The 24,086-nt window shown below is 35.5% G+C and overlaps 1 long non-coding RNA gene across 1 annotated transcript; it reads right to left on the bottom strand.

Annotated features, from left to right (window-relative positions):
* Positions 1 to 8,504: 8,504 nt before the first annotated feature.
* Positions 8,505 to 10,197, bottom strand: LOC132173355 (uncharacterized). The gene is made up of 3 exons (XR_009439312.1): positions 10,137 to 10,197; positions 9,129 to 9,157; positions 8,505 to 8,588 (listed from the first exon to the last, which is right to left on the bottom strand). It is a non-coding gene; the product is annotated as an uncharacterized LOC132173355 (long non-coding RNA).
* Positions 10,198 to 24,086: the final 13,889 nt, after the last annotated feature.

Here is a 24,086-nt window from a genome sequence, read left to right as displayed (position 1 = left end):
CTTTTTCTTCTTGCAAAATAATTGAGATGAATGAATTTTTTATCATAAAAAGGAATCGCCTCTCTTTTTTTTTTTTAGATATATATGATATATATATATATATTGATCAGTAATAATAATGCCACTCATTTGAATTTGATATACACAATAATCTTAATTTCGTTAAGAATTCTTAGTTTTGTCAAATAAAATTACTTAATTTATTACTCAATAATCAATCCCATTTTTTAAATTGGATTCGGATAGGATATCCTATACAAAAGTATAGTCTATTTTTGTACTCACAAAAAAATAATACTTTAAAAAAAAAATCTAAAGATTTTGTTGATTCATTTTAGATTGAATTTATATTAATATAATGACTTTTTAATCACAAATACATACGAATCCTTGTCATACTGAAACGACTACCATTATTGGTATCAAACCAATAGCGATTCATACAAGCTAAATCTTCTAATCGATAATTGGGCCAAAGAAAGACGAAAGCTAGGGGAGCGAATGGGTTTAGCTACCCTAATAGTCCTAGCCGTAAACGATGGATACTAGGTGTTGTGCATATCGACCCATGCAGTACTGTAGCTAACGCATTAACTATCTCGCCTGGGGAGTAAGTTCGCAAGAATGAAACTCAAAGGAATTGACAGGGGCCCGCACAAGCGGTGGAGCATGTGGTTTAATTCGATGCAAAACGAAGAACCTTACCAGGAAATAATCGATAAAATTGATAAGAAAAGAAAGGTCTTTTTTATTTCATGATTCATCAAGATCAAAAAATTAACCCATTCAATAAAAAAAAAAAAAAAAAAACCTCTTATGAATTGGATGGGAATGAATGAAGAAATACTAAGTCGTCCGATATCGAATCTAGAACTTTGGTTATTCCCAGAATTTGTGATACTTTATAATACATATAAGTAAGCCTATAGGTCTTACTATATAGACTTGATTCTATGGTCAAAATGTGTGTGTGGATGGGTTATTTCGTGATGGGCGTAGCCTTAACAGGCAAATCACTACATGACGTACATCATTAGTAGCGTGGACCACCCGAGGTCGGACTCGGTCGGGCTGCTAGTGTTATGGACTGTAGCGTAAAACGGTCGGGGTACTGACATTGTATTATAGGTCCCTCGAGACAATGCCAACCATCTTGAGAAAGGGTAATATCTCGAGTAGACCATATATGATAGTTATGACTTATAAAGCATTAGTTTTCTGCATTAAACTACTTAGGCAATTGCCGCTGGAAGTACACCTCTTTCTCTCTACAAAACAATATTTTTATGGTGTATTAATAGAGATGACACCTCTTTCAAATCCTTGACAAACTGCATGTTGATTTCTATAACAATTGGCTCATGTCATATCCAATTGTGGGGTTTACTTACTAAGTCGTTAGACTTACATGGTTATTACATCTTGTAGGGGACCTATCCCTAGAAACAAAAGAATGGCAAGGTTGCCACTACAGATTTATGTAAGACTAGCAATCTTCATGATATTAGGTTTGATCAGGTTATTATTAGTGGCTTCATGTTTACGTTTCAAGGATAGTACATACTTGATTTTATGGTTATTAGTTTCTCTTAGATTTATTTAACCTTCTTATGCATTAACTCTTATGATGTTTAGACAGGCGATTTTTCAGCCAACTACCAGCTAGTTAGATTCGGGTAATTGCCAGTAGCCCTACTAGACTAGTCAAGGCAAGATTTGGGGGCGTTACAGCAATGGCAGAAGAAGAAGACGAAGGTAAGTCAGGAATCGAAAACCTCAATGGCAAAGATTTCGAGTATTAGAAGATGCAAATTCAAGATTATTTGTAAAACTACATCAGCCTCTCATAGGGGAACAACCTAACAACATGGATGATGACCAATGGGCTTTACTTGATCGACAAGTGCTGGGACTTCTCTGGTTAACAATATCAAGATTAGTTACACAAAATATTGTGAAGGAGAAGACTATAGTTGGCTTAATGGCGACTTTGTAAAGCATGCATAGGAAATCGTCTGCTAACAACAAGGTGCATCTGATGATGAAGTTGTTCAATTTGAAGATGTGAAAGGTACTCTAGTAGCACAACATGTCAACGAGTTCAACACAATCACAAATCCGTTTTCCTTGGTTGATATTGATTTTGATGGTGATATATGTGCGTTAATTGTCTTGGCATTGTTTCCAAACAATGGGGAAGCTATGAGAATGATTGTTAGCAATCTTGCAGGGAAGAATAAACTCAATTATGAGGATATTTGGGATTTGATTCTCAGTGAAGAGGTTTACGAAAGAAATGTGGACGAAGCCTCTTGTTCTGGTGCTGCTTTAAATCTCGAAACTCGAGGCAGAGGATAAGACAAAAACTCTGGGGAATGTAGATCAAAATCCAGGAAAAGGAGAAGCAAATCCAAATTTGGGTGACAATACTAATGCTAGAACCTTTGCAAAAACTAGCCACTATAAGAAGAATTGCAAAGAGCCGAGTAAGAAGACTGAAAACGACTCTGCAAACGTAGTGACTGAAGAAGTGTAGGATGCCCAACTTCTTACAGTCGACAACCCTCTTCATTCTTGGGTCGTGGACTCAGGAGCATTTTTTCATACGATAATGATCCATGAAATTCTCGAGAAATATGTTGGTGGATGTTTTGGGAAGGTGTATTTGGTTGACAGATTGTCACTGGATATTGTGAGAATATCTTATGTTCGCATTAAAGTCCACAGTGACTCGGTATGGAAGTTGCAGAAGGTTAGACATGTTCTAGAGCTAATGAAGGGCATTGGATTAGTTTCCATTGTGGACAGTGGAAGGTCAGCACGGGAGCTAGGATTTTGGCTCATTTTTATATGGCTGATACTCTATATATGACCATGAATAGCAGGGATATAGTAGCTCTTGCATATATGAGTGTTGACTCAAAACTATGGCAACTAAGGCTTGGACATATGAGCGAGAAAGGGATGAAAGTACTTCTGTCAAAGTGGAAACTACTGGAGCTGAAGTCAGTTGAGGGTGATTTGTGTGAAGGCTACATCCTAGGGAAGTAGAATAATATGGGTTTCGTGAAAGTTGGCAAAGCACCGAAGCCGAGAAAGCCGGAGCTAGTACACAAAGACTTGTGGGATCCCACACCAGTGGCACCTCTTGGAAGCTCATGGTATTACATCATGTCTATTGAAGACTTAAGCAGAAATATATGAGTCTATTTCTTCAAAAGTAAATCTAATGTATTTAAGACTTTTATAAAATTAAAGGTCATAATTGAGACTGAAACGGGCATGAAGCTCAAGTATTTTAAAATGAGGCAATATAGGAGAATACGAAGATGGGGCTTTAAATAGTTTTGTGCAATGAATAGGATTAGGATGTAGAAAACTATCATAGGAACACCACAACAAAATAGTGTGGCTGAGCGCATGAAAATGACCCTCAATGAGCATGCTAGGAGTAGGATATTGCATGTTGTGTTGTTGATAAGCACCTAATGTTGCACATTCAAGCCCCTTAACTCGCATATGTTAATTCCTTAGCATTGTTATTTGTTTGATTTTATGTTGTTTTAATGTTTAATAAAGATACAAGAAATACCATTGATTTTGGGCTTACAACGCACTTTGAGAAGCTATTGGCAGCATTGGGATCGAGCTCACAGCAAACAAGCTCAAGTGCACTAGAAGAAGGGCTCGAGCACACCTGCGCTTGAGTGCCCACACAGCTAGGCTCGAGCACAAATGCGCTCGAGCACACTCGGCCGTCCAGAACGTGGTAGGAGCTCCAAACCCACCTGGGAAAGGGTTTTCAGTCTCCTAGTCCAAGTAGGAGATTGTCTACGATTTTTATAGGACTTCTAGGGTTTTTAGTGTTTGTTTACACCCTATAAATAGGCATCAAACTTCAAGAGAAAAGTGTGCTTAGTTTTAGATAGAAAATATATTCTTGGAGGCTTGGAGAGTTGAAGAGAAGAGGAACATTGTAGGACGCCATCCCAGTACTAGGATGAGCAACTAATTCTATAATAGGGCGTTGATGTAGCCATTTCCAAGTAATAATGGTTTAATTGTATTTTAATTTGGGTTTTTCTATATGCATGATAGTTGTATAATTGTCAAAATTGATCTTAATATTTATATTCAATCAGTATGAAATTCTTCTCTTGTCTTAGAAAGTCTTTTATATTGATTCAACTCAATCTTTATAACATCCCTGCTCCAAGTGGTATGATACTGTCCGCTTTGGGCTAAGCCCGCATGGTTTTATTATTAGGTTTATCCCCAAAAGGCCTCATACCATTTAGAAAGAATATATTTCATATAAACACATCATCTTTTCCATGCCCAGGCAATGTAGGACGTCACAATCACCCCCTCTTAGGACCCAGCGTCCTCGCTGGCGACTCTCATGTGGGCTTGTGCACGCTCCCCCCATCTCAGGCTAGGCTATGGCTCTGATACCATATGTAATATCCCTGCTCCAAGTGGTATGATATTGTCCGCTTTGGGCCAAGCCCGCACAGTTTTATTATTGGGTTTACCCCCAAAAGGCCTCATACCATTTAAAGAGAATATATTCCATATAAACAAATCATTTTTTTCATGCCCAGGCAATGTGGGACGTCACAATATATGTTACATCCCTGCTCCAAGTGGTATGATATTGTCCGCTTTGGGCCAAGCCCGCACGGTTTTATTATTTGGGTTTACCCCCAAAAGGCCTCATACCAATTAGAGAGAATATATTCCATATAAACACATCATCTTTTCCATGCCCAAGCAATGTGGGATGTCACAATTACCCTCTCTTAGAACCCAGCGTCCTCGCTGGCGACTCTCATGTGGGCTTGTGCACGCTCCCCCCATCTCAGGCTGGGCTATGGCTCTAATACCATATGTAACATCCCTACTCCAAGTGGTATGATATTGTCCACTTTGGGCCAAGCCCATACGGTTTTATTATTGGGTTTACCCCCAAAAGGCCTCATACCACTTGGAGCAGGGATGTTACACATGGTATCAGAGCCATAGCCTAGCCTGAGATGGGGAGAGCGTGCACAAGCCCACATGAGAGTCGCCAGCGAGGACGCTAGGTCCTAAGAGGGGGTGTTTGTGACATCCCACATTGCATGGGCATGGAAAAGATGATGTGTTTATAAGGAATATATTCTCTCTAAATGGTATGAGGCCTTTTGGGGGTAAACCCAATAATAAAACCATGCAGGCTTGGCCCAAAGCAGACAATATCATACCACTTGGAGCAGAGATATTACATATGGTATTAGAGCCATAGCCCAGCCTGAGATGGGGGGAGCGTGCACAAGCCCACATGAAAGTCGCTAGCGAGGACTCTAGGTCCTAAGACGGGGTAATTGTGACGTCCCACATTGCCTGAGCATGGAAAAGATGATGTGTATATATGGAATATATTCTCTCTAAATGGTGTGAGGCCCTTTTGGGGGGTAAACCCAATAATAAAACTGTGCGGGCTTGGCCCAAAGTGGACAATATCATACTACTTGGAGCAGGTATGTTACATATTATGACATCCCACATCGCCTAGGTATGGAAATAGGGATGTGCTTAAATGTATACTACATCTTTAAAGACAACAACGCGTTTTAAAGCCGTGATGGTCATGAGCCCATCAAAATTCCCCAGTTAAGCATGCTTCTGCTGGAATAGTACCAGGATGGGTGATCTCCTGGGAAGTTTGATTCGAGAGGAGCCCAAAGTGGACAATATCATACAACTTGGACCAGGGATGTTACATATGGTATCAGACCCATAGCCCAGCCTAAGATGGGGGGAGTGTGCACAAGCCCACATGAGAGTCGCCAGCGAGGACGCTGTGTCCTAAGAAGGGGTGATTGTGACGTCCCACATTGCTTGGGCATGGAAAAGATGATGTGTTTGTATGGAACATATTCTCTCTAAATGGTATGAGGCCTTTTGGGGGTAAATCCAATAATAAAACCATGCGGGCGTGGCCCAAAGCGAACAATATCATACCACTTGGAGCAAGGATGTTACAATCTTTCATATTTTTTGTGATTATATGAATGATTGTTACACAATGATTTTAACTATTACATGATCAATAGAATTTGATACGCCGTGGCTAGGGAAGACGGATTGTACTACACCCTAGTTTAGTGTAATTTAGATAGATAGTTCTTACCAACCGAAGATGAGTTAAGCTTATCCTGATTGTGTGTAACTTATTAAGGAATTAGATAATCCATACCTAGAGAAGATGGATCGTACCGCATTTTAGTGGTTAGATGAACAGTCCATGCCAACCGAAGATAGATTATACTTATTTCTTAATTATGGTATTTTCCTGACTACTCGAGTGAGACAGGCCCTATATCATGCATAGTATGAATTTTTCTTATTAATTTATGATTGACCATTATTATGCAATTAGTGGTGAAATCAACCCCCTATTCTCTCTCATCACTACTACCTTTACTTCTATGCATTTAGTTATAATCGAAAATCAAATCAATCATCTTTTAAATTGCGTTATATTTAATCTTGAAAAGCTTGATAACAACACCCACGCAGTCCTTAAGGTTCGACACCCTCTATATAGCTCTATATCACAAGGATTTGTCCTATTGCGAGTAGTAATTTTATTATTGATATTTTTGTACACAAAAAGACCACATCAATTTTTGGCAGTGTTGTCGGGGAACTACTTAACGGTTGTGTTATTAAGTTTTCAAGATTAAATTTAGCATAATTATTTCCTATTTTCCTGTATTTTTTCTTTTTAATTTTATTTTCTGTTCTAGGTCTATAGCTACACAGGCCCTTTAGTGTAACGCCCCGATATTTGAACTAGCAAATATCGAAGTCGTGACGCTGCAACTTTAGAAAATACATTCTTATAGCGGAGTACGTATATATTTTTTTTCTTTTTCTATGACCTAGGAATAACTTACACAACACAGTTGAGCTGACTGAAATACCTCGAGGTGATATATTATTAAATAAAATAGAAACACGGTTTTCATTACAACATATGTATACACTAGGTGTACCAAATATATGCCACAGACGGCACCTAAATTAACATAGTAATATCTATTAAGTTTACACACATCACCATACATAATAAAAGCGATTAACATAAATGAGACTTGCTCCATAGAGTAAGTGATAAGTGCCAAATATTGCATATTTGGACCCCTTTATTTACATTAGTTAATTCTTTAGCTGTGTCGTTATTTAATATTTTGTGTTAGTTTTGTGTTTTTAGTGTTTTGTAGGTCATTGAAGAAAAACTACAGCTTTAAAGGGAAAAATGCAAAGTTTGGAAGAAAGAATACTTTGAGAAGACCTAGATTGTGTGGTTAAGTCTAACCAAATCCAAGAAAAGGTTAAATCAGATTAAAGTTCAGAATTGATAAGATTTCGGATCGGATTCAAATTCAGATTCTGCACATGTCTTAGTATTTTGACCATAACTCTCTGCTCAGATATCGGATTGAAGTGATTCAAACGGCATTGTAAAGTTAGATCAAAATACTACAATTTGTTGTGAAATATAATTTTCGTAATTCTGACAGTTTCTATGCCAAAATCGCCCCGCAATTAAAGGACACAAATCTGGACGAATCCTATTCCGATTTCAGACTTCTATTTTGACTGGGAGACAGACTTCCGAATTATCTAAGTTTACTTGGGCTTCTAGGATTTCCCTAAGCTTATAAATAGACTTCTTTGCATTCAAGAAAATATACACAATCCCAGAGAGCAAAATTCTTTTGTTTAGTTTTTCTTTAGGTTTAGGTTTAGGTTTAGATTTTATTTTTAAGTGGAGCTAAATTCCCAACTAAGGTTGGGGATGAAGCCTCACCGATGAAGAACATCAATACTTTTATGTAAGTTTTTATTATTCTGATTTTATTGGGTTTTATATTTCAATTGTTTTACTTCTAATAAATTGTATGGAGTGATTCTTGGATATCTCTTGTGATTCAAAGATACATTTGATGATTTGAGATAATTTCATATGATTGATTGCTTGGCTTTTAACTCATAAAAATTGGATATCCCTTGTGATTTGTTCTACGGATACATCTGGTGTTTCAATTTAATTTGGATTCCTTTTGTGATTTGGTCAATGAATGGATACATGGGATGGTTTTAATTAATTCTTTGAAATATAGTAAAACATATCTATGATTTAATTTGTGAGAACTTCGGATTAATATTGATGAACATAAAGTATGTTGTTATGATTTGGTGAGTGTGAATTCCCAAACCTTAGTACCTTTATCCTTAGATTTACTTATTTTATTTAGTTTATGTTTATCCTTTAATTTTCAAAACTCAAAAAATCAAAACCCTTTTGGAACTAGATTAGGATTTAATTAGTTTAGATATAAATTGCTCTTTCAAAAATACAATTCTCTGTGGGATCGACCTCGCACTTGCAATCCATTAAACTACAATCGATTCGTGCACTTGCGAGTTAAATAAATTTGCACAACAGTAAGCATAAATCCTGCAGCAGATGGTCTATCAACCATCAAAACCAGTAAAAGGACCATCGTCCTCACTTTCTATCCCTGCATCAAGATCTATGTAAAGATGACGTTATCATATTTACATAGGCAAACAAGTGAGTAATCTATTTTCCTAGATATAAAGACTAAAAAGACTAGTTTGAACAAATAAGATTAAAGACTAAAATATATAATAATGAATGAGTTGTGAATGCAGCGTAATGACAGATTAAGTTTGTGTTTTATGATAATCTTTCTTCAGACCTCTTCTCATGAGCTCTCAGCCCGCTTACGTCCGTTATGTCCCTCACACTTTAGAGGTTTACCTGTTTGGTGCTGGCAACTACACCGCCCCAGCTTAGTTATATATTAGGCCTGTTGGACGGTTATATACCCCCATCCACTGAGATACCGACAGTTCCTCGCGGCAATCCACCCAGCTTGTTCTTAAGGTGGCTATCTTATCAGCCCATTTTATTAGACACATTATGCAGTAGTTGTATTGCAAAATTATATCAATAAGACAAAATAAGAATTCCTATAACAATAAGACAAAATAAGAATTCCTATAACAATAAAACAAAGCTAGTACTCAGTAAGTATATCCATACTTACTCTCCTTAGTGTAGTATTCTGCTCCACTTCTGCATATAATACATACATACAAACAATACTTAGTTCATTCTCCAATAATATCATTGTTTAAAGACCCTCATCTTTTATATTTATTTATTATCCGTCACTTCATCTTTACTTACTCATTTTATTATATTAATCTAAGATAGTTACTTATAACTAGCTTTATGCCTGAATTCATTTTTGGTGACGAGGCTAATGGCCAATATCACTAAATACAAACAAGTATTATAAATAATATATATAAAACATGACTCATATTTTGGAGATGAGACCAATGGTCCGTACCTACCAAAGTATGAATCAAAATTTAAATGACAATAAAAGAAATGACTGAATGTAAATATTGAATTCATATTCTGGGGATGACCGCCAAAAATATGAATTTAAAATTTAAATGACATAAAATAAATAACTGAATGTAAATAATGCATATTTCGGGGATGAGATCAAATGGTCCTTACCGCCAGAAATATGAACAGAAATTTAAATGACATAAAAGAAATAACTGAATATAAATAATGCATATTTCGGGGATGACATCAAATGGTCTTTACCGCCAGAAATATGAACAGAAATTTAAATGACATAAAAGAAATAACTGAATGTAAATAATGCATATTTCGGGGATGACATCAAATGGTCCTTACCGCCAGAAATATGAACAGAAATTTAAATGACATAAAAGAAATAACTGAATGTAAATAATGCATATTTCGGGGATGACATCAAATAGTCCTTACCGCCAGAAATATGAACAGAAATTTAAATGACATAAAAGAAATGACTGAATGTAAATACTGTAAAGTAAATAATATATAGATAATATTATAAGTCCTTAATTGATTTTGTCCACTAACTCTTTATTATTAATTCACTTGTTCCATCACTTTATTTTACATTATACGCTTATTGGGTCTTTAAACAATTAAATGAGAACAAGTGATAAAAGCAATAAATCATGATATTTATACAAGAAACACTTACCCAAAAATCCTTAGAAGTAAAACTCCACCAAATCTTCTCTAGGTAGCTAGTTTAGAAAAACATTTGAATACTACAAGAAAGATTTTAGGCTATATGGTTTTTGACTAGAACTAAGAAGTAAAATGAAAGGAGGAGCAAACAATTTTACTTGTTCTAAGATTGTAAAAACTTAAGTGAAAGTGAATTTAGCTAAGGCTCTATTTATAAGAGAATGAATGGTTATGATTTATTTTTAAACCTTTGATCTAAGGGTTGAGATGTATTTAACCAAAAGAATGAACCTAGTCCATATTTCATGCTCTATACCAATTAGAATTTTCGTCCAAAATGAGGGCAGTGTATTCCGATCCATTTTTCAATGTCCAAACGTACTCCGATTGACATGAAATTTTGAGAGTAGATAGAGGGCTCCAAGACAAACATTTTATATTTTTGGTTCGACTTCATCCGAGTTCGTTTAGGTCTATTTTTGGCCTACACAAAGTTTCCAATTCAACTTAGGCTTTAACTATTTGCATTCCCACTTGGCCACTTGCCTTATTAAATCATTATAATCATGATATTTACTATAATCATCATTACTAGAAGACTTTAAGCTTTCAACAAAGGTGGCTAGCCTTGGTATCTTTCTTTAGCAGTTTTAATCTCATTTAGACAGTATGAAAATTAAGACACTGCTTTTTAGGCTAAAAAACTGAAAAGCTTACTTCAAATTAATTTATGACTTTGCTAAACACCAATATAAATAATTTATTCACTAGATTGGGTTTGATTATGCCCATAAACATATTAGTGAAGCTAAATTCTTAGAATTGAAGTAATATACATAAGAGGTCAAAAATCAATGTAATATACCTTTAACACTAAATAGTTATTTAATATCATTAATCCACATATCATTGTTCTAATTTATCGATTATATTTTTAATCTATTTAATATTATTTAAATAAGAGTTTTAAAATCTAGGTCGTTACATTTAGCACCCTTGGGCTCGAGCAAAGCCAGTCGGTGCTCGAGCCCAGCATTGGTAGTGCGCTAGAGAGCACCCTCCAGTGCGATCGAGCGCACCTATGCACCCTGTTAGAGTCGAGCAAGTTGCGCAGGAGCGCATAACCCCTACGCCCCTCCCCTGTCGATAGTACGCTCGTGTGCACCCTCCAGTGCGATCAAGCGCACCTAAGGTGCAATGCTTGTTCCCAGCAGCTGCATCTTCTGTTTCCAGCAACTGCAACCTCTTTTTGGGCCATTTGTAAGTTTTTTATTTTATTTTATTTTTTCTTTAGTTTAGTTCATGTGAGGAGATATTCCAACACCCCATGGACCATGTTCATATTGCTATAGTCCTTATCACTATGTTAGAGATTATCCTACCACTGGACAATTTTCTAACTATTCTTATGAGCATATGAACACACCGTTCTCTAGACCAGGGAATGACCCTTGTTCTAATTCCTATAACCCAGCATGGAGCAAACATTCTAATCTCTTGTGGCAAGCTCAAGCTCTTGGAAACTATGCTCTACAATTTCATGAACTACACCATCAAACATATTCGCAGTCAATGATCAATCCTATTATCCCTCTCAATATCAATCAACTCCACAATAGCAGTATCAAGCCGAGCCACCTCCTCCGAGGAATTCTGACTTTAAAAAAATGTGTTAGTTGTTCTCAGCAGATTGGAAGCCAATGATCAACTGATGCCCACTCATTCTCAATCCATCACCAAGATAGAAGTTCACATCAAACAAATCATCAATACCTTCAATAGGAGAGAAGAAGGAGAGCTTCCAAGCCAGCCGGTTGCCAATCCTAAGGGACACTACATGGTGGATGGGAGTAATTCTTATCTTGAGCAAGCTATCACCACACAGAGGAGTGGAGAAGTGGTCGAAAATCACATGGAAAAGAGGTAGGAGGAGCAAATTTAGGCCCTATAGGATCTACATCAGGCAAAATGCAAGAATGTGAGCACTGAGGCTCCTTCATCATCCACTCCTATTCTCGAGATGCCATATGAGCCCCTAGCCTCTATTTTATATAATATGAAATCTTCATTTGTAGGGACAGATGACACTCTCCTCATCATTACTGTTTATGACTTACCAAGAGGCTAAGAGAGTAGTTTGGAAGAACAAAAAGAGACCACTAAGGTAGAAAAATTCCCTGAGTATTCTTCTCATTTGATTCTAGTTCATGATTCCCTTCCGGATGAGAAACTGTTTGAGAATACTCAGAGTGATATGCCTCGATTTGTGGACATTATGAATTATCTTTCTATTGGTCAAATTTATTCCCTTTGGTCTAAGCAAAGAAAAGATTGGTGCTTCAAATTTAAACTTAAGGCTCAGAGAGCACTGAGCACATCAAGGATGTGGATTCTATTGACTTAGCGGATCGCATAAATTTTGACTAGATGAGTCAACTTCATAGGTTCAAGTGCAGGCCTTGTGCACTTGAACCCCATTCCATTAGGGTACATTGTCTCCATACAAGTTTATTTTCTCCATTGTTGTTCTTTCTTTTATAGTCTTATTATATTTTGACAACAATGTGCTGCACTTGATTGCTTTCTTGGTTAGAGTATCAGATTCTTTTTCAGGACATGTGTTTTTGCAATAAAGTTTGGGGGTATGATATGTGTTGTGCAAATTTATTTAACTCGCAGGTGTACGAATCAATTGTAGTTAATGGATTGCAAGTGCGAGGTCGAATCCACAGAGAATTGTATTTTTTAAAGAGCAATTTAAATCTAAATTAATTAAAACCTAACCTAGTTCAAAAAGGGTTTTGAATTTTGATTTTTGAAACTAAAAGACAAACATAAACTAATTAAAATAAACTAAGAGATAAAAGATGAAGGTTTGAGAATTCACGCTCGTCGAATCAGGACAACATACTTCCATGTTTATCAATATTAATCTCAAGTTCTCACAATTACAATCTTAGATATGTTTTACTATGCTTCAAACAATTAATCAAAATCATCCCATGTATCTATTCATTGCACAAATCACAAAAGGAATCCAATATCAATTAAATCGTCAGATGTATCCGTAAATCACAAAAGATATCTAATCTTAATTGAAATACCAAATGTATCCGTAGAACAAATCACAAGAGATATCCAATTATTTAGGCAAATAAAATCAAGCAATCAATTATGTAAAATTATCTTAAATCATCAAGTGCATTCTTAAAACACAAAAGATATCCAAGAATCACTCCACACATTGAAAAGAAGTAAAACAATTGAAATATTAAACCCAATAAAATCAAAAAAATAAAGACTTACATGAAAGTATTGATGTTCTTCATCGGTGAGGCTACATCCCCAACCTTAGTTGGGAATTTAGCTCCACATAAAAATAAAACCTAAATCTAAAGAAAATCTAAACTAAAAAGAGAAAAACCGTAGAATTTTGCTCTCTAAAATTCTATATCTTTTCTTGAATGCAAAGAGGTCTATTTATAGGCTTAGGGAAGTCCTAGAACCCTATTAAACCTAGATAATTCGGAGGTCTGTCAACCAGTCAAAATAGAAGTCTGAAATCGGAATAGGATTCGTCCAAATTTGTGTCCTTTAATTGCAGGGCGATTTTGGCATAGTAACCGTCCAAATTAGGAAACTCCTATTTCACAACGAATTGTAGTATTTTGAGTTAGCTTTCCAATGCCACTTGAATCACTTCAATCCAATATTTTATCAGAAAGTTATAGTTAAAATACTGAGACATTTGCAGAATCTAAATTTGAATCCAATCCGAAATCTTACACAGTCTGAACTTTAATCCAATTTAACATTTTCTTGGATTTGGTTAAACTTAACCACATCATCTAGGTCTTCTCAAAGTATACTTTCTTCCAAATTTTGCATTTTTTCCTTTAAAGCTGTAGTTTTTCTTCAATAACCTACAAAATACTAAAAACACAAATCTAACACAAAATATTAAATAACGACACAATTAAAGGATTAACTAATGTAAATAAAGGGGTCCAAGTATGCAATATTTGGCACTTATCAAACACCCCTAAACTTACATTTTGCTAGTCCCTTAGCAAAACAAAAAAAAAAAAAAAATGAAACCAAAAAACATAAATCCTCTTTCGTGAGAGAGACGATTGCATTTAGCATATGCAATAAGCCTTTTAAACCCCTAGGCATCCCTAGTGGACAAGTGAAGTCTCGTGAGGGCTTAACATGAATGATACCCACAAACATTGTAGCACTATTTTGTTAACAAGAAGGAAATTTTGTATAAACCATGGTTCTCATTCATGAGCAAACTTACAAAGACAAACATCATCATCACAGTCAAAAGAAAATCCAAAATCAAATCACTCATAATTGGACAATTGAGACCTCATATTTTCTGAAAAGTGTAAAGTGTAATTAGCATAAAATCATGAAGCTTTCAGTTTAAACTCAAGACAAGTTCCATAAAATTTGTAAAAATCTTTATCAAATGAAACAACCAAAGCAAGATATGCATTTTTCTTTTCTTTTCTTTTTACAAGCTCTACAATGTCTAACTCCCTTAAGCTTTCTTATTGACCCACGTGACAAGTGTTAGGCCAATGACTCCCAAGCCAAGTGGCTTTAGGGCATTAGATTTAGAACATCCATAAGGGCATAATAACTTAAGTCAAAAAGGCTATGAAGCCGGACTAGCCATATCATAAATCAACATTGAACTTCATACCTTTTGACGTGAACACTTAATGCTTAATGAGGCAAGAGGTTCAGTTACTCAGCGGAAAACTCAACGTGGTCTTTCTTTTCTTTTTCCTTCTCTTTTTTATTTTTTTATACCTTGCAAGCCAATGGTTATTAATCAATAGGTCATCCAACAAATCTCAAAGAGAACAAGCTTAAGCTCAAACATCATACCTCACAGAAAACATGCTAATGTACTCATAAAAATTTATCTCAAAACAAGTGAAATCTCTTTTCCCCAAAAATAAATCAAAGGACTCAGACTTCTAATGACATAATGATTTGTTCAACCCTTTAAGCAAGCTAATGAAATGCAAATCACAGTTACAGTTTAACTCAAACTTGACAACAACATAGCACAAATTTTTTTTTTTTTCAAAATTTTTAACACAAAATGACAAATAAAAATAAACAAATAAGAACAAAAATAAATAATAAGAACAAAAATAAACAGACAAAGTGTTTTTCCATACCCTCAATGTGTAGTATAGAAATACATTATCGGAAGTAAGGAAATCTAAGTGTGAACAAGGCCAGGGCGTCCCTTAAACTCAAACGCCAAAACACCTGTCAACAAAAACTTACAGCAATATTTTTTTTCACAGAAACAAAGCATCAAAAGATTAATTGTTGTTAGAAACAAAAACAAATAAAAGGAAATGAAATATAATGAAAAATGAAATAAAGAATTTGTGGAGTGAAGTGCAAAAAATAAACTGGAGGAGAAAACTTTATAGCGCTTTCCCCGATCATGTGGATGTCCCACTAATCCTTTCCACCCCTTTTTCTTCAAAACTTCATAGCAGTCTGGAAGGATGTGTCGCCATCTTATGTAGAGAAGCTTGCTTTGAAGGAACTTCTAGGAAAGTGGTTCCTAGATTTGTGTGCTTGTGTGCAAAAGTCCTTGAGTATCTTGACATAAGATGGCTCTTTACGACATTTAGGCGATGAAGCTTTAGGCTCTTGATGTGTCTCAAGAGGGACAGTGATGTAGGCATGCGCTTCAGTACTCACTTCCATGTCACTGGGCAGATTAGAATCCATTGGGGGCTCATTATTCTCATGGTGCTTAACTTGCTTAGGGTGCTCAACTTGCTCCTCTTTGTTATCCACAATTTGCTCACTCTCAAGTGTGATGGTGACTTGGGCATGCTCATGATAAGAATTTTCATAATCATCTTCGTCAATCATATAGTGGTTTTCAGCCATCAGCTAACTTTGAAGTTCTTTTTCCTCTATTCTGTTGAAGTCAGCAACTAGGTGACCGATCTGTCCTTCTATCTTGGTCATGGCCTGCTTAAGTTCTTGTATGTCTCTGTTGTTAGCCATGTTAGAATTCCTCATCTCCTGTACGGCTTGATTGGTGAAACCTTTTAGCTCTTGTATATCTTGGAAATGGCTCATGGTAGTATTCTTCATATCTTGTATGTTCTTATCCATTGATTGCATGAATGCTTTCACCATGTCTTCCAGTGATGACTGTGGTGCAGGCTATGGCACTTGAGTGGTAGACTGATAAATAGGAGGTTGAGCTTGATGATCGAACTGCGGATATTTTGAATGGTGCAATTCATCAAATTGGTGAGCATAATTTCCTATAGCCTAAGCTGACCATGAGAAATTAGATTGGTTGCTCCAATTCGGGTTGTAATAATTGGAATTTGAATCAAACCTTGGACTGGAGAAATTTATGTTCATTTGTTCATATGAAAAATTAGATCTAGCTGCTCTGATTTGGTCTAATTTGTCCCATAAGTCGTTGATCTCAGCTTGCAGATCTGGACAATTGTTTTCCTCATGATAAGGATTGAAACAATATGAACATGGTTTATGTGGGTAAAAATTTTGAGGGTAGTTGGTAGGAGCTGGTGTCCTATAACTAAGAGAAGCATGTTGTACAAAAAAATTATTAAAAAAATTCATACTTCACCCTTCCTCTATTAGCAAGCAGATTTCCCACATAAAACATTAACATTTTTTTTTAATATAAAATAAACTAAAAAAAAAATGACTAACTAACAAAAAATAAAATAAAACAAAAATGCACAAAAATGCACAAAAAGGACCAAAAATAAATTTTTGGCAAAAACCTATGAAACTGTTGCAGTTACTGCCTTTGCTGTGAGTGCTCTCGATCGCACTTGAGTAAAGATGCGGCAGTTAACGAGCGTAGGTGCACTTGAGCTTGCTGTCTTGGCTACCAATGCGCTTGATCGTAGCAGGGCTGCGATCGATCGCACTAGCAGGGGTGTGCGGAAGGTGGTTGCAGCAGAACTGTAACACAAACAAAACAACAAAGAAACAAACAAAAAAAAAAATTTCTATTTTTTTTTTTTTCGTAACAAGAGTAAAACAAAACAAATTGCTGAAAAATAAAATCCTAATTATAACTAGTACAACAATAAAACTAATTTAAACATCAATTGTTTTCAAAAATTGAATAATTCCCCGGCAACGGCGCCAAAAACTTGTTGTGCAAATTTATTTTTAACTCGCAAGTGTACGAATCAATTGTAGTTAATGGATTGCAAGTGCGAGGTCGAACCCACAGAAAATTGTATTTTTGAAAGAGCAATTTAAATCTAAACTAATTAAATCCTAACCTAGTTCCAAAAGGGTTTTGAATTTTGATTTTTGAAACTAAAAGACAAACATAAACTAATTAAAATAAACTAAGAGATAAAAGGCTAAGGTTTGGGAATTCACACTCATCAAATCATAACAACATACTTCTATGTTTATCAATATTAATCTCAAGTTCTCACAATTAAAATCTTAGATATGTTTTACTATGTTTCAAACAATTAATCAAAACCATCACATGTATCCATTTATTGCACTAATCACAAAAGGAATCCAATATCAATTAAATCATCAAATGTATCCGTAAATCACAAAAGATATACAATCTTAATTGAAACACCAAATGTATCCATAGAACAAATCACAAGGGAAATCCAATTATTTAGGCAAATAAAATCAAGCAATCAATTATGTGAAATTAACTTAAATCATCAAGTGTATCCTTGAATCAGAAAAAATATCCAAGAATCACTCCACACATTGAAAATAAGTAAAACAATTGAATATTAAACCCAATAAAATCAAATAAATAAAGACTTACATGAACGTATTGATGTTCTTCATCGGTGAGGCTTCATCCCCAACTTTAGTTGGGAATTTAGCTCCACATAAAAATAAAACATAAATCTAAAGAAAACCTAAACTAAAAAGAGAAAAACTGTAGAATTTTGCTCTCTGGAATTCTATATCTTTTCTTGAATCCAAAGAGGTCTTTTCATAGGCTTGGGGAAGTCTTAGAAGCCCTATTAAACCTAGATAATTCGGAGGTAAATCTCCCAGTCAAAATAGAAGTCTGAAATCGGAATAGGATTCATCCAAATTTGTGTCCTTTAATTGTGGGGCGATTTTGGCATAGTAACCGTCCGAATTACGAAAATTCTATTTCACAATGAATTGTAGTATTTTGAGTTAGAATTCCAATGGCGCTTGAATCAATTCAATCAAATATTTGAGCGGAAAGTTATAGTCAAAATACTGAGACATGTGCAGAATCTGGATTTGAATCCAATCCGAAATCTTATCTAATCTGAACTTTAATCCGGTTTAACCTTTTATTGGATTTGGTTAAACTTAAGCACATCATCTAGGTCTTCTCAAAGTATGCTTTCTTCCAAACTTTACATTTTTTCCTTTAAAGCTGTAGTTTTTCTTCAATGACCCACAAAATACTAAAAACACAAAATTAACACAAAACATGAAATAACGACACAACTAACGGATTAACTAATGTAAATAAAGGGGTCCAAATATGCAATATTTGGCACTTATCGGTATGCCCCACTTCTACTCATTCAGGTATTCCTATCTTCTTGCTCTTGTTTTTCAATTCTGTATACACTTTGGGGACATTGTATGATTCAATTTTGGGGGTATGGATGAACAAAACACTGTCCAATATTATTGTTATGTTATTCTTGAGCATGTGGTTGAGCTTTGTTTTGGATTTGAATTTCAACGGTGGGTTTAAAGTTATGAACACATGATCATTTGACTTAGAAATTTTGAGTCTTGTTACTACTTTTGACAACATGAGATGCTTCTTACTTCAATTTAGATTTACCTTGAGCACACTAGCACATGTTTGTGAGGTATGAAATTTGAAACCAATTATGTTTGTTTTCAATATCTTGAATACAGTTGGGTGACTTATTGGATGAATAACCTTAGCATATATATTTAAAAAAAAAAAAAAAAAAAATTGATCAAGTTTGAGTTTTTCACTAAGTAACCGGACCTCTTGCCTCATTAAACAGTGAGTGTTTGCATCAAAAAGTGAGAATTTTGGTTTGATTAATAACATGGCTAACTTAGCTTCGTAGCCTTTTTTACTCGAGTTAGTAAGTCCTTAGGGGTTTCTTTACAGCTATTGCCCTAAAGCCATTTGGTTTGGGATTCATTGGCTTAACGCTCGATACATGAGTCAATTAGAAAGCTTAAGGGAGCTAAGCATTGCACAGAGTGCAGAAAAGAAAAAAAAAATTTAAAAAAATTTAAAAAATAAAAAAAAATAAAAAAAAAATAAAAAAGAGAAAAGAGAAAATGTATGCCTTGGTTGTTTCATTTGATAGTAAGTCCAATAAATTCTGAGATGTTGATTCATTTATATTAGAATTACTTTAAAGCCTCAGGATTATGTGTTAGTTCACTTTGCACTAATTGTAATTTGTTGTATCTCAAACTACCATTTGTAAGTGAGTTGACTTGTGATTTCTTAGAATTTTGAAGATGGAGTTTATCTCTTTAAGCTTGCCAATGAATGAGAACCATTATTTTTGTGATACTTCATTCTTTTGAATAAAATAATGATGGCAATGTTTGAGGGTATCATTCCTGTTAAACCCTCACAAGACTTTACTCATCTTCTAGGGATGCCTACGGGTTTAAAAGGTTTATTGCATACACTAAATGCAATCATACATCCTACGAAAGAATGATTTATCTTGTTACTTTTTTATTTATTTTCTGTTTTGTATTGCTAAGGGACTAGCAATATGTAAGTTTGGGGTAGTGATAAGCACTGAATGTTGTACATTCAAGCTCCTTAACTCGCATATGTTAATTCATTAGCATTGTTATTTGTTTGATTTTGTGTTGTTTTAGTGTTTTCAGGTGTTTAATAAAGATAAAAGAAATACCATTGATTTTGGGCTTAAAACGTACTTTGAGAAGCTACTGGCAGCACTGAGATCGAGCTCACAGCAGAAGAGCTCGAGCGCACATGCACTCGAGTGCCCCTGCAGCTAGGCTCCAGTGCACATGCGCTCGAGGGCACATCCCATGGGCTCAAGCGCACTCAGCCTTCCAAAACACGGCAGGAGCTCCAAATGCACCTGGGAAAGGATTTTCAGGCTCCCAGTCCAAGTAGGAGACTACCTACGATTTTTCTAGGACTTCTAGGGTTTTTGGGGTTTGTTTACGCCTCAAACTTCAAGAGAAAAGTGTGCTTAGTTTTAGATAGAAAATATTTTCTTGGAGGCTAGGAGAGTTGAAGAGAAGAGGAACATGGTAGGAGGCCATCCCAACAATAGGATGAGCAACTAATTCTACAATAGGGTGTTGATGTAGCCCTTTCCAAGTAACAATGGTTTAATTGTATTTTAATTTGAGTTTTTCTATATGCATATTGGTTGTATAATTGTGAGAATTGATCTTAATGTTTATATTCAATCATTATGAAATTATTATCTTGTCTTAAAAAGTCTTTTATATTGATTGAACTCAATCCTTCATATTTTCTCTGATTATATGAATGGTTGTTATACAATGATTTTAACTGATACATGATCAATAGGATTTGATACGCCATGCCTAGGGAAGACAGATTGTACTACACCCTAGTTTAGTGTAATTTAGGTAAACAGTTCTTACCAATCGAAGATGGGTTATGCTTATCCCTTGATTGTGTGTGGCCTATTAAGGAATTAGATAATCCATACCTAGGAAAGACGGATCGTACCGCGTTTTAGTGGTTAGGTGGACTGTCCATGCCATCCGAAGATGGATTATACTTATTTCATAATGATGGTATTTTCTTGACTACTCGAGCGAGACGAGCCCTATATCATGCATAGTATGAACTTCGCTTATTAATTTATGATTGACCATTGTTATGCGGTTAGTGGTGAAATCAACCCTCTATTCTCTCTCATCACTACTATCTTTATATTTTTATGCATTTAGTTGTACTCGAAAATCAAATCAATCGTCTTTTAAATTGAGTTATATTTAATCTTGAAAAGCTTGATAACAACACCCACGCAGTCCTTGAGGTTCGACACCCTCTATATACCTCTATCCTAGAAGGATTCATCCTATTGCGAGTGGTAATTTTATTACTTATATTTTTTTACACAAAAAGACCACACCAGTTGTCTAAAACTTTTTGGGCTAATGTAGTGAGCACTGATTCATACTTGATAAATAAAGGACTTCCATTCCTAGAGCCACATATTACTGAAAGAAGTTTGGAGTGAAAAGAAGGTAAATTTTTCCCATGTAAAAGTTTTTTGTTGTACTTCGTATGTTCATATTGAGTTTGATGCTAAGTCCAGAAAGCGTTTTTCATTGGATATGGGGATGAGGCCTTTGGCTATTGGTTTTGGGATTATCAAAAGTGGAAGATCATTAGAAATCAGAATATGATTTTTAATGAGTATGTTGCGTACAAGGATAGGTCAAGTGAAGAACCTGATGTTACCGAGCCAAAGCCTACAAAGTCTGAGTTTGTAAACTTAGATGAGTTTTCTGAAGGTACAGTTCAGAATAGGGATCATGAGGTTGAAGCATCGATTGACAGCCAGAAAGAGAAACAATTCGTGGAGGTGGAGCTTGATAAACAACTTTCACTCATGGACGTTATTCTCAAACTTGTGAAAACACATGTATATTATTTTGGTTTACCAACCAAAATGTTTTGGACAAAAACTTAAGAATAATATCCATAAAATCTATTTCAATGGAAAATTTCATGTCTCTTTGCTCTCCGACAAAGGATTTGGATTCCCTCTTGCAAAAAGCTTTCCCACAATGCTACATGCCCAACACATTGGGATTGTTGACCGTATATTTCATCTCGCCCCATGGTATATCAAAGCAATCTCCATTTCACATATGAGTCTACAATCCCATAGAATTTATAATTATAGTCGTAATTAGTCTTTAGGAGTTAAGTTGGCTAAGAGAGAAAGAAAAGCAAGCTGTCAATGGCCACTTTGGTAAGAGCACGTTTAATGCATGAGAAATTCTATAAGAGAAATGCTTGGCTTCATTAAAAATTCCATCTTTTAGCCATTTTAATCCTAGGTGGCATGGCCCGTTTTTCAGAATTTATTAATTTATTGTTTAAAATCTATTAATTTTAAAATGGGTCATGCCACCTAGGATTAAAATGGCTAAAAGATGGACTTTTTAATGAAGCCACACATTTCTCATTCTATAAACACTCTCACTCTTATACTGTCAAATGTATACTTTTTAAAGTGGTAGTAAAAATTACCAATAGTGATTCATTCAAAATTTAATGGTATTTTTTGCAAAGAAATGTTACACATACTCCCACTCTCATACTTCTAAGTGCACACTCTCTTCCATGACAGTAAAAATTACTACTAGATTTTGGATAGATCACTATTGAATTTTGAATCCATTGATAATTTTATTGCAACGTCGAAGAATATTCACTTGAGAGTGTAGGAGTATATAACATTTCTCATAACAAAATGAGTCAAATATATAATGATGCTAAGTCAACTGAGAGAGAAAGGAAAGCAAGCTATACGTCAATGCCTTTTGGTAAGAGCGCATTTAAGGTGTTGAAATAAAGATGTGGGAATATTGAGCGGAAGCAAGAGAGAGATTGAACACAAAAAACTTACAGGTGGTTCGGTGTTTAGACACCTACGTCCACCACTCGGAATACGCCTTAAGGCTACATTGTGCTCATTAACTTCATTTGTCTACAATACAAAGGTCCCTATTTATAGGGTAATGTTTAAATACAAGTATAGTAATCAAATCAATGGGATTTGATTATAATCATAGTATTTGATTACAATCAACCCATAAATAGATAATATTTGATATCAGCATAATTATGGAATATACAAAAAATATATAATATTTTTCATATATTCTGAAATCCCCCTCAAACTCAAGGTAGAATATTCTGGAACCTTGAGCTTGAAATCCAAAACAATGATGACGGCCGTCGCTGAGGCCGGGAATGAGCCGTAGATGGTGATGACTGCAGGAAGAGATAGAGGCTAGCGGGGTGGCCAGCGACGACAGTAGGCGGCTGGTGAATGTAGATGCAAAATGGTCGACAATGAGCCAAGGCTGACAATGAGCCCAAAAAAAAAAAAAAAAAGGGGCCGACTTGGGCCAAAAATAGAAGGATATTAAGCCCACTTGGGCAGTTATCAGATCGGTGCACCAAACCTAACCAGCGCATGGCGCGCGTGATGTGGTCCACTTAAACCGATTCTTTTTTTTTTTTTTTCTTTCTCTTCTACCCTTTTTTTTTTCAACAAATATCTTGTTCGCAGATTACATAAATTCGGATAAGGAATACCTTAATCCCGTTACCAAACACATTTAAACTAGGATAACATATTCCTAAAACTAGAATATTCTCCACAAAATAAACCGTGGAAATTTGGCATGAGATGAAAATCTGGCGACATCTGTATCTGCATTGTGGTGGTGGATCAGTGGTTGATGGCGTGATGGGCTAGACTCAGTGAGTCAGTGAAGGCCAGACGGAAGTGGGTCTACCATAGATCGACAGTGACGAAGCAAGGTCCGAGCGGTGGACGGCCAGTGATGGCTTGGAGCCGCTGTACCAAGGACTAACGAGCCCGCTGAGAACAACGGAGCTTGGAAGGTTGGAAGCCACTGGACAGAGGACAGCTGCAAAGAAGGCAATGCGTCAAAGAAGGCACCGGAGATGTCTTTATGCGGTTGAGTTGCCTGAGTAAACCAGAATTGCAAACTAAAAAAAAATCATGACATTGTTTGCAATTTTTATTATTATTATTATTATTTTACCCCTAATGGTTACATTGTACTCATTAATTTGATTTATCTACAATACAAAGTTCCTTATTTATACGGCAATGTCTAAATATAAGTATAGTAATCAAATCCCCTT

The sequence above is a fragment of the Corylus avellana genome, chromosome ca3 (assembly GCF_901000735.1).
Source record: "Corylus avellana chromosome ca3, CavTom2PMs-1.0".
Taxonomy (NCBI): domain Eukaryota; kingdom Viridiplantae; phylum Streptophyta; class Magnoliopsida; order Fagales; family Betulaceae; genus Corylus; species Corylus avellana.
Note: the sequence above shows the minus strand (reverse complement) of the source record. Positions and strands in the feature narration are given on the sequence as shown.